Genomic DNA, 12617 nt, shown 5'->3' with positions numbered 1-12617 from the left:
GTGGAAGTGTATGTGGATGATATGATCATCAAATCCCGGGGAGAGGAGAGCCATGTGCAGGTGATGAGGAAAGTATTCGAGAGACTTAGGAAATATCAGCTGAAACTGAATCCTGCCAAATGCATATTCGGAGCTAGATCTGGGAAATTGTTGGGATTCATAGTGAGCGAGAAAGGAATAGAAGTTGATCCGGACAAAGTCCGAGCCATTCAAGAGATGCCATCCCCAAAAACAGAAAGAGAGGTACGCAGTTTCTTGGGAAAATTGAACTACATATCAAGGTTTATCTCCAATCTCACCGCCAAAGCTGAGCCTATTTTTAGACTACTCCGAAAGAACAATACCACTCAATGGGATTCAGTTTGTCAAGAGTCTTTTGAGAAAATCAAGCAGTACCTGTCAAACCCACCAGTATTGATTCCGCCAGTGGCTGGAAGGCTTCTGATTCTGTATATGGCAGTCCAACAAAACTCAATGGGATGTGTTTTAGGGCAACATGATGATATCGGTCGGAAGGAAAGAGCTATTTATTACCTGAGCAAAAAGTTCAACGATTGTGAGTCAAGGTATTCTTCCTTAGAGAAAACTTGCTGCACACTAGCTTGGACAGCAAATCGCCTCAAGCACTACATGTTGAATCACAAGACATGGCTCATTTCCAGAATGGATCCTATCAAGTATGTATTCAAAAGCCCGTTCGTGCCAGGAAGGATAGCCAAATGGCAGGTCATACTCTCCCAATATGACATTGCCTATATGACCCAAAAAGCGGTTAAAGATAGCGTGATCGCCGATCTCTTAGCAGAAAACCCTATCCAGGATTATGAAGCTTTGGATTTTGAGTTCCCCGATGAGCATATTAATAAAGTAGACTGCGGAGAGCCAGCTGATGTTTGGGAAATGTATTTCGACGGAGCTGTCAATTTGTCCGGTAATGAAATCGGAGTTGTATTGGTATCCCCGGATGGGAAACACTTTTCGATAGCTATCAAGTTGAGATTTGACTACACCAATAACGTCGCAGAATATGAAGCTTGTGTAAGGGGTCTACAAGCTGCTATCGAAATGAAGGTCAGGAAGTTGGAGGTATATGGAGACTCAGCCCTGATCATTTATCAAGTCAAAGGAGAATGGCAAACCAAGGATACGAAGCTAATCCCATATCAGAAGTACTTACTGGAGCTGATTAAGAAGTTCGAAGAAATCTCTTTCACTCACCTTAGTCGAGACAAGAATCAATTTGCAGACGCCTTGGCCACCTTGGCTGTTATGGCTCAAATGGAAGAAGGGCAGACAACTAAGGTATTAAAGATTAAAGCAAGGAGTGAGCCGGCTTACTGCTTCATGATCGAAGAAGAACCTGATGGTAAACCTTGGTACCATGACATCTTGCTCTACATCAGAACCAGAGAATTCCCCTCTGGGGCGAACAAAAACGAAAGGAGGATGATTCAGAGATTAGCATTGGGATACTTCCCCAGTGGAGAAATCCTATACAAAAGGAGCTCCAACGGCGAATTGCTGAGATGTGTGGATGCAAAAGAGGCGAGGAGAATCCTTTTCGAGACCCATGAAGGAAACTGTGCAACACATGCCAATGGACATATGATGGTTAAGCAAATCATGCGATGGGGATATTTTTGGACTACAATGGAAAAGGATTGCATCGAGTATTTTTGAAAGTGCCATAAGTGTCAAATCTATGGGATCCGATAAACGTTCCGCCTCACAAATTGTTCAACCTCGTCTCACCATGGCCCTTCGCAATGTGGGGCATCGATGTGATTGGTCCCATCAACCCTAAGGCATCTAATGGGCATAGATTTATCCTGGTGGCTATCGATTATTTTTCTAAATGGGTCGAAGCGACATCATATGCTCACATTACGCAGAACACATTTCTCAAATTCCTCATAAATAATATTATCTGCCGGCACGGCCTCCCTAACGAAATCGTCACTGACAACGCCAAGAACTTGAATGGTCTAAAGATTCAGAAGTTATGTGATCAATACAAAATTCGACATCTCAATTCCTCGCCATACCGTCCCCAGATGAATGGAGCAGTGGAAGCCACAAACAAAAATCTCAAGAGAATAATCCAGAAAATGACAGTCACGTATAAGGATTGGCATGATATGCTTCCCTACGCCCTTCATGCATACCGGACTTTAGTAAGGACATCAACTGGGGCAACGCCATACTCACTGGTCTACGGGACGGAAGCGGTATTACCTATTGAGGTAGAAATTCCTTCTCTAAGAATCCTTAAGGAATCGGGGATTGATGAGTCGGAATGGATCCAGTCAAGATTGGACCAATTAAATTTGCAAGATGAGAAGAGGCTAGCAGCGGCATGTCACGGGCAGTTATACCAGAGAAGAATGGCTAGGGCATTTGACAAAAGTGTTCGCCCGCGTGAATTTCAACCCGGGGACCTAGTTCTGAAGAAAGTTCTCCCGAACCAAAATGATCCCCGGGGTAAATGGTCACCAACCTACGAGGGACCCTATGTGGTTAAAAAAGCATTTTCTGGTGGGGCCTTGATCTTGACCCATATTGTCACGACACAACCTATGGGCCGGACCGGCACTAGGACCTGGGCCAGCCTAAAGTCCCCTAGGCCCGTAGTAAGCCTAACTGTTCATTAACCCAACTCTAAGGCCCATTTGGGCCCAATTTCAAGAAAACAAACGGACAGAGTCCGGCCATAAAAATGGACTTTCCAATGGGGAGTTTTTGACTCACCCGACCTGTAAACACAATATATAGTCATTTGGGGAGCTCAGCTCACCCTCCACATACTCATCAACATAAAAATAAATGGGAGCTCAGCTCCCTCATCCAATCCATCAAACATGCATAGCATATTAAGTTTACAGGTCCCAAAATAATAATTTAGTTTACAGACCCAAATCAAATAAACATTTCTAACACATGCGGAAATTCTAAGATTTAACAAGTTTATACAAACAGTAATAATTGACCTGCGAGGGAGAAAGCAGGTTAACCTCAAAAAATATCCTCCTGTGGCCTGTAAAAATTTTTTGAACAGGAGTGAGCGTTCGACTCAGAGAGTAAAATATCAATTTTAATCATAATCCCTATAACTATCTAAAACTAATGCACCCTGTAGAGTGAAATGCAACATCAACAACATTTTCACATCATAGCATCAAAAAGGTAATTTGGAGCACTCACACACCCTGTAGTATCAATCATAACATATGGGAGCTGATCCTATACGCCTCTCTCTTAAATCCAACACGGTGCGTGAATTACTCAAGCTCGGACTTCCACTTAATAACCAAATCGAGGGTCCCGAATTACTCAAGCCGTGACTACCCTCGAAGGATCGGGTCCCAATGACTACTCAAGCCGTGATCGCCTGGCCCTATCCATAGTCCACACCACATCACACGCACGCCAACGCACGCACACTGCTCCAAATTACCACAACAACATTCATGGCACATTAACAGTTATGAATGCAACATAATTCGTGCCTAGAGTTTAACTACATAAATATATGCATATAAGTGATGCATGGGCATGCTGAACATATAATAATATCGAAATTACAATTAAAATTAATATTTTACTCACAGTACACCGTCGACTATTGTGGCTGCTGGATGCAGGAAAATAGTTGATCTCGATCACCTAATAATTAAATTATAAATTTATTAGTACTAACTCAAAATAAAACTCTAAAGAGGCAATAGACAGCCTAATTCATGCCGGAAATCCGGCAGAGTTTCCCCTATACCTGGGACCTACCCAACCTGCAAAGAGGCTCAAATAACACTTCTAAATTCTCAATTTCCACAATCACATCTCATTAATATCACATGGCCCCTCCTGGGCCCTCCAAATCAGACTATACTCAAAATTTTAAAAATTACGTTTTAGTCCATATAATTGACATTTTTCAAAAATCCACTCAAACAAGCTCTAAAAATTCTAAAATTTTGCCCCGCGGTCCTTAATAATATTATAAGGCTATTGCAAAATGAATTGTAATTTTCTAATCACCCATGAATATTTTATTCAAGAATTTTACTCGATTCCATAAGTTTCCAACAGCTAACATATTCCTAATTCAACCCAATTAAATATTCACATATTTAAACCTCCATCCTCAAGCTTCAACCAATTATATAAAATTTAATTATCTTAATTTCAATTAATCTTATATGCCCACATGCTAAAAATATAACTAAAATCCATCCATATTTCTCAAAAATATTCTACGATCACCCAAAAATTCAACTAACACCATAGAATATCTCCAAATAATTTTACTTTCATCATATATTTTTCTTAGAATTTTTCTCCAATTTTTCCTGTTTAAGAAACACTGTATTTATGCTCCATGCAGAGAAATAATAAAAATTGTCTTACCCAAGTTTATCGTGTCTCAAAATTCCAAAAATTTATGAGGAAGCCTCTGGAAGTTGAACCATCTCCATAGCTCACGGCCATCACGCACCACCGCAAGACGGCCGGCCGTCACCGGCGACATTTGTCGGATCTGATCATACCACCATGTTCCTCTCCTCTTCCTCAGTCCATATGTGGTCTCGGATCGTCGATCCAACGGTCGGATCGTCGAGATCCGAAAAAGCTTGAAAACCCGAAACTTCTCTCCTCCATATCTCACTCATCCGACCTCTATTTGCTTCAAAATTGGTGTCAAAAGAAAGCTCGGAACAAGCTTTCCAACGCCACCGAATCGCCTCGATCGGACGTCGGACGGCCGAATCGGCCGAAAGCCGCGCCACTGTGCGCGCATTTTCTCTCTCCTCTCCCTCTCTTGCCGCCGTTTCTGGTGGTCTTGGTGGTCGCCGGAGGGTCGCCGGCCGGTGGGGAGCTGCTTGGGACATCGCCGGCCGGTCACCGGAGAAAGGAAGAAGAAGAAGAAGAAAGGGAAGGAGAGGGAAAGAAGAGAAATGGGGGGGGGGGGGTCCTCCTCCCGTTTTTCTTTTGAAATTTTTTTTTTATTTTTAATGGCTTTGTGATGCTGGGAAACCCACTGTCACACGCCAATTCCCATCAATCTTTTTTTTTTTTTTTTTTTTTAAGGGTTGTTACACATATGGACGGCGAAGAATTTCCAAGACCTGTGAATGCTGACACCGTCAAGAGATACTATGCCTGAAAAAAAAAAGAGTAGGGGTGAAAACCCGAAAGGGTGCTCCTAGCAAAATATGTGAAAGAAGGCGAAAACCCTCGAAGGGCGCTTTCTGTAAAATGAGTGAAGAATAAAAACCCAAAAGGGTGTCCTGAAAAAGCGAGCAAAAAAAAAAAAAATCTAGGGGTGAAAACCTGAAAGGGCATCCCAAGAATCAAAAAGGAGAAATAAGGAACGGGGTATGAAGCCGAGGATGGAAATAAACCGTCATGGCATGAGGCTTCAGAGTACTTGAAATAATGGCAGTTAAGGGATTTCAAAGCCAGCCACAAGGAATATGTGAGATTTATCCTTGTACTCATTTCCTTCAAAACTGTACCTTTGTTTCTTAAAACCACAATAAAGTTATACTTTATTCACTTTGCTTTTATCTTCCCATACACTCACTTTTAATATTGTCCTTCTTCAATCTCTTTATCTAATGCGCTATCAATCATTTAAAATTTTGCCATAAGATTAGGATTTGAAATTGATAACCTCACGTACTTTACTATGAGATTTGCAGGGAATGGCCTAAAAAAAAAAAAAAAAAAAAAGCTAGAGGTGAAAACCTGGAAGGGCGCTTCTAGTCAAAGGGGTGAAAGGAAAGTGAAAACCCACAAGGGCGCTTTTCACAAAATAAGAAGAAAGTCGGGAACAGAAAAGGGGCATCTGAAGAAGTGAAATCGTAAGGTCAAGTCTTGTAACTCGTCCTCCATTAATCATCAGCCTCCGGGATCCTGTTAAGTACACTTCATCGGGGAAGAACTTCTCGTGTCAAGATTAGACCTGCTTTGTAAGTTGATTTTAATTTTCCTGCATTTAAATTTCCTGTTATCAACCTCTGGTTCCTTGATCTAAGTTGATTTTAATTTCCTGCATTTAAATTTCCTGTTATCAACCTCTGGTTCCTTGATCTAAGTTGATTTTAATTTTCCTGCATTTAAATTTCCTGTTATCAACCTCTGGTTCCTTGATCTAAGTTGATTTTAATTTCCTGCATTTAAATTACCTGTTATCAATCTCTGGTTCCTTGATCTAAGTTGATTCTAATTTTCCTGCATTTAAATTTCCTGTTATCAACCTCTGGTTCCTTGATCTAAGTTGATTTTAATTTCTTGCATTTAAATTTCCTGCTATCAACCTCTGGTTCCTTGATCTAAGTTGATTTTAAATTTCAGCATTTTAAATTCCAGTCAATCAACCTCTGGTTTCTCGATCTAAGTTGATTTTCCTGCATTTAAATTTCCTACAATCAACCTCTGATTCCTTGATCTAAGTTGATTTTTAATTTCCTGCATTTAAATTTCCTGTTATCAACCTCTGGTTCCTTGATCTAAGTTGATTTTAATTTTCTAGCATTTTAATTTCCTGTGACCAACCTCAAGGTCTCGACCCAAGTGGGTTTTAGCCTCCAGACTTTAATTTCAAATTTCAAATTTTTAAATCGTCCAAAATATGGGTCTGAATCTTTACATAATTCCTACACGGGAAAATTTTTCCCTTCAATAGAAATTATGTAAAGAGGGGCAGCTGTCGACACCATATTTTGGTCGATCCCCCGAAATTAATAAACTTTGAAGCCGATCCCCAACACAGTCCCCTTTGCCAACCGACCACACTTCCAAAGGAATTTAATTAATACAAAGTCTCCAGGTCATTTAAAGCCTCACCGATCCCTCAAACCAATGCTCGAGTCCCCTGATCATTTAGTTATATTTCCGATCTTTCTTGTCAAATAAGATTGAACCAACATTAGGCCTTCGTACCACCAGTCTTATTGCCAGTCTCTCATTTAAAAATTTGAGAATGATAAAGGTTTTGACTCGGTTTAAAGATGATCCCGATCTTAAGTGTTCAAAGCCAAATTTCCAATTTTAATTAAGTCCCGTTTCGTAACTGATCTCATGCATATTGTGTTTTCCGATCTCTTATACTTAGATTAATAATCACTTTCAGTTGTCGTTCTAATATGTTCAAACAATCAAGTGCTTATGCAATTTAGAAACTTTTCGATCACAATCAATCATTGAACAAAAGGGGAACTTTCATTTCATTTCAAAATTTATAGAAGTCATTCGGCTGGGGGATCACCCCCAGCCTGATCTACATTTTGTTCATTTTCTCTCTCACCTTCAGCCTCCTCCTCGCTATCCTCACCCTCGTCCTCGGGAGCCAGGTTGGCCATCCAGGAGAAGTCCTCCTCGGGATAATGCTTCTTGAGCTCGGCCAGGAGATCTCTGTGAACATTCACATAAGCGCCGGCCACTCCGGTCACTATCTCTTCTTCTTTCGCCTTGAGCTCCTCAGCAAGATGAGCGAGTTGAGCAGCTTCATCGGCCCGGAGCGCTTGCACTTCTTCAAGAACATGATCTCACTCGGCCAGAACTTGAGCCTGTTCGGCCAGCTTATCCTCATAGAACTTCATTCGCCCCTCAATTTGTGATATGTAGTTCTGAGCGGATGACAGTTGGGAGAGAAGTCACCTCATGACCCATTTTCTCGACTTCCTTACCCAGGCGGTGAGCTTTCTCCCGAACAATGTGCTGGTTCACCAAGCACTCCACGTTCAGGCTCATAGATCGGGTCAGGATGTCATCCAGATTGTCCGGGGACAGCCTATCCCGATCTTCCCGAAGGCAGATAGGGGACCCTAGGACCTTAGCGAAACCCGAGTTCTCTTGAACCGTTCGGTTCTTCTCTAATGAGTGGATCAGCACTTAGGCACCGCAGGAGAGAGTCCTTGGGGCAGGCTGGGAAGGACCCCCTTCTGCACTCGAAGCGACTGGAGGAGGCGGAGGTGGCTCTTCTTGACGAGGAGGAGACCGGACCACTTCTATGATCGACAGTCCAGAAGGTTGAGACGAGCCCCCTTGAATCTCCCTGGGCTCATGACTGGGTGTCTGCATCTCCTCAGCCCGCTTCATCTCCCGTACCTTCCGGGAGATCTCCCTCTTTCGCTTTCGGCTCTCCTTGGAGGCTTCGCCGCTTACCATACCTGCACAAAGAAGAGGTCAGTGAGATCGCTAAGGTCCAAAGATTTGAGATATAGGAAATACCGATGCCGAGGTCAGAGAGCTGAAGCCTGCGATCTTGATAGGTGACCAGCTACATAGTCCAATGGTGTAGCTCAGCTGTCACTGCATCCAAACAAGAGAACTTCTCTTTGGACGCCTGTTCCTTTAACTCCATCACCATTGCACCCTCTTCCCTAATTAGGGCGATGTGCTTCGTAAGCAAGGGACCTTGATGCAGCCAGCTCCGAGGGAAGCCCTCAAAACCGTTCGGAATTTTGCTCCTCAAGATGAAGAAGCGGTTCTTCCAATTCTTCAAGGAGGAAGGCAGGTCGGTAAAAAGCCCACAATGGGGTTTCACCTGGAAGAACCAATACTCGTCGTCCTTTCGACGAGTTAGCCTGTGCAGTTCAGTGAACACCTTAGCTGTAGGTCGGAGCCCCTTAGCTTAGCATAGGCCTCGGAAGGCTACTAAGATCCGCCACGAGTTCGGGTGAACTTGGGCGATGCACACTTGGTGATATTTTAAAACTTCCTTAAAGAAGTCGTCAAGAGGGAACCACAGACCGGCTTTTAACTGTTCTTCATACACCATGATCATATCGTTCCTCTCAAAGAAGTGATCTGCTCGAAGGTCGCCGTGACACCAGATAAGTTCGTACGAATCAGGCCGGATGTTGTACTCCTGGCTGAACGACTGCAGGTCGGTTTCTTGCAAGATTGATGGCAGCTCGTCCATGGGAAGATTTTCCCTCCCCGAAGAAGGCACATGCCTTGATGGTGCTGGTTGTCCCCGAGCTGGAACGAAGACCCTAGGAGGTTTAGGCCGCGCGCTTGGTCCGACCACCTCTACCTCATCGGACGACCACGAGAACTGAATGGAAGGGGGGCTTGCTGCTCTCTGACCCTCGGCACCACTCATTTTCATAGGAAACAGAGAATTTAAACGAAAAGAAAGATCAAAACCCTTACCGGAGCTTGATCGGTGTCGGAGGAACTTGAGAAAATGAGAGAATTTTGAAGTTGTTCGCGAGAGACTGAAAATGACATAAGGGAGCAACTGGCTAACCCCACCCCTATTTATACTCGTCCGAGCATTTAATGCTCACGATGTTCCAGGTAGTGCATCGGATAGCGAGACTCGCCAGCTGTTCTGACACGCCTCACGAATATTCTAGAGATTCCATAAAGAGATGGGTTAACTATAGAGCGGCAGATTAAGGTGTTTTGAATTACGGATTGGATAAGTGTCATTCAAATTAAGAGTCAGATCGGGTAAATACTTCAGAGATCAGAAAATAATCAATGCAATAATAATAAGATGATAATTGACAAAATAAAATTTTATTTCCAAAAGATCGGATTACATCATTTGGGCGATCTCTAGGGATCGGATTACATTGAAAGTAAAATTACATCATTTGGGCGATCTCTAGAGATTGGTGGAACATCCTATCTAAAAGGCCCATGTCAAAGCCTAGTCTCGTGGCTGAGTCAAAAGATGTGTTTGACCAGGAGACCGGTTGGGGGGACTATGACTCTCATGAGAATGAGAGAGGTCGTCATCAAAGTTACCGCTCGAAACCGAGCCGCTGTCGGAACACCCAGTGTGGAGAAGAGCCAGATGAACGCCAAAGGGCAGTCACCGGTGTTGAGGGGAATATTAGCAGTCTTCTCGCCCGAAATCGGTTCGCCGATTATACCGGTCGAACGACTCGAGATCAGCACGATCGAGGTCCTCGATCCAGATCGGTTAATTAGTCCAGTTCTCTCACTGTCATCAAATAAGGTCATCATGATTCTTCGATCACCGGGATCGTAAATTTTCAGGCAAGGAACAAAGAGGGTGACCGGAAAGAGATCAAAAGTGGCCACCATGGCCGGAATTGTTGCCGGGGCGGCTAGAACAGGAAAAATGGGGAGAATAGGGGAGAAAGTCAAAATGAGGAAGGGCTTCCCGGTTGAAGGTATATATATAGGAAGATCAAGCATTTATTGCTAAGCAGAAAACGAAGCGGACGCTTCGGGAACCGAGGGAAATTAATGCTTTGACCGGACCGGACCTGATTAAGGGGAGGACCGGAATGGTAGGGATCGGTAGAAGGGAGGCCGGTATGAAAGATCAGAAAATGATCATGTTAAGAAGATCGGAAAAGAGGAGAGATCAGAAGGCAAAGAGAATAAGACAAATCCTAATAACTGTCACCAGAATCAGAACCGAGGTAGTTAAAGCGTTGCAGACGAGATCCCCACCGCACGCCTGAGAATCGCCCACAATGCTGACAGGTGCCAGAGTATGTCATGACAGTCCTGTACATCCCAATCTCTACCGTTGATCTCACTTGCAAAGATGAGCCCAGAGCCTTTGGATCAAAGAAGAAGACGACAAGACCGGCGCCTTTTATTACCAGCCCTTGGATCGGCCAGGTCAACAAAGTTTGGGACCGTCAGATTAGAAGGAGAAAAGGACAAGTATTTTGAGAATGATCTCAGCCGTTCATTTTAATTCTCTTTAATTCTCAAGCATCCGATCATGTCCTTCAAAATTTAGACCCTCCATCTCCCTCAAGGAAAATCCTGACCTTTCATGGGAAGCTCCCGGTTCCTATAAATACCTGCATGAAAAACTGTTGAAAGGATAAGATATATAAAAGAAGTGGTAACTATAGTGGAAGAACTCTAAAATTTAATTCAGTTCGTTACTCTGCTACTTAGAGCTTTCATAAGAAAGACTTTTGAAACTAGTTTTCTAATGTATTTTCTTGAAAGGGGATTTGTGAATACTGAAACTCCATTTTCAGGCCGTTCATCATCCTGTGACACTCTCACTTTCTAGCTTTGTTATCTTTATTTTCACCCCCATTGTTCAAGCTCTATTTCATCCAAACTTGGTTATTATTTTGACCTGACTAATTTTTAGCAAAGTACCCTTCATTTCACGGTGAACCTTAGTCATCAGGTTATCAGCTCGTGGTCCTATCACGTCTTGTGATTTTACAGTTGGTTCAATAGATTCGGCTCCCCACAGGTAAGTGTTTATATCGCTGCTTTATCAAGTGCTCGTTTTATTTTACGGCTTTCCTTTGCTTTTACGTTTGTAATTTTCACTAAGTCTACATTACGCGAAAAAGGTTATTCCCGAGTTCATTTCTTTGTTAGTCAGTCCGTTTTTGCTATTCCTCGTTAACTCTAAACGCAAAAGTTCTAGCCCCGAGTAGCATGTAAGTGGTCGGATAAAATGTAGGTAACCGCATCTTAAGAGTCCCTTTGAAATAACGAAAGGTCTAAAATAATAAGCCAGGAAAATAGTAAGGCCGAATCACTAGAATAACACAATAGACTATTGGGCAAGACGTCACAAGGCAGAGTAAAACCGAACCTTAAATAATTAAATGGGATAAATCGGGTATCAGAGGGTACTGGTAAGGCGACCACATAAGAAGGTCGGGAAATTCAATTTAGTGTCCTGGTCTAGTCACAAGGTACTAATAAGTTAAAAGAAGCCTTATTCCGATCCCCGTCATCTTTGAATGCCAAAACCCTTGGTCTTAGGCTCTTACGAGGTGTAATTGAAATTAAACTTCGAGAGGTCGGAAAAATCCTTATCCAACTCCCATTAAAATAAAAGAGATCGGAGGAGAGTTCTTATCCGATTCTCACCTAAAATTTTAACAAACACTTAAAAGAGATCGGAGGAGAGTTCTTATCTGATTCTCAATCTAAAATTTTAATAAATATTTAAAAGAGATCGGAGGAGAGTTCTTATCCGATTCTCACCTAAAATTTTAACAAAAGAGATCGGAGGAGAGTTCTTATCCGGATCTCATCCAAAACTTTAATAAATATTTAAAAGAGGTCGGAGGAGAGATTCTCACTTAAAAAAAGAGAAAAACTTTAACAAATATTAAAAAGAGGTCGGAGGAGAGTTCTTATCCGATTCTCGACCTAAAAATTTAAATTTTTTAAATATTTAAAAAGAGATTGGAGGAGAGTTCTTATCCGATTCTCACCTAAAATTTTAACAAACACTTAAAAGAGATCGGAGGAGAGTTCTTATCTGATTCTCAATCTAAAATTTTAATAAATATTTAAAAGAGATCGGAGGAGAGTTCTTATCCGATTCTCACCTAAAATTTTAACAAAAGAGATCGGAGGAGAGTTCTTATCCGGATCTCATCCAAAACTTTAATAAATATTTAAAAGAGGTCGGAGGAGAGATTCTCACTTAAAAAAAGAGAAAAACTTTAACAAATATTAAAAAGAGGTCGGAGGAGAGTTCTTATCCGATTCTCGACCTAAAAATTTAAATTTTTTAAATATTTAAAAAGAGATCGGAGGAGAGTTCTTATCCGATTCTCTACCTAAAAAGTTTAATAAATATTTAAAGGAAATCGGAGGAGAGTTCTTATCCGATTCCCAAATTAAATTTT

The sequence above is a fragment of the Hevea brasiliensis genome, chromosome 4, assembly GCF_030052815.1.
Source record: "Hevea brasiliensis isolate MT/VB/25A 57/8 chromosome 4, ASM3005281v1, whole genome shotgun sequence".
NCBI classification, from domain to species: domain Eukaryota; kingdom Viridiplantae; phylum Streptophyta; class Magnoliopsida; order Malpighiales; family Euphorbiaceae; genus Hevea; species Hevea brasiliensis.
The sequence above is the reverse complement of the archived record's forward strand: the minus strand, read 5'-3'. Positions refer to the sequence as shown.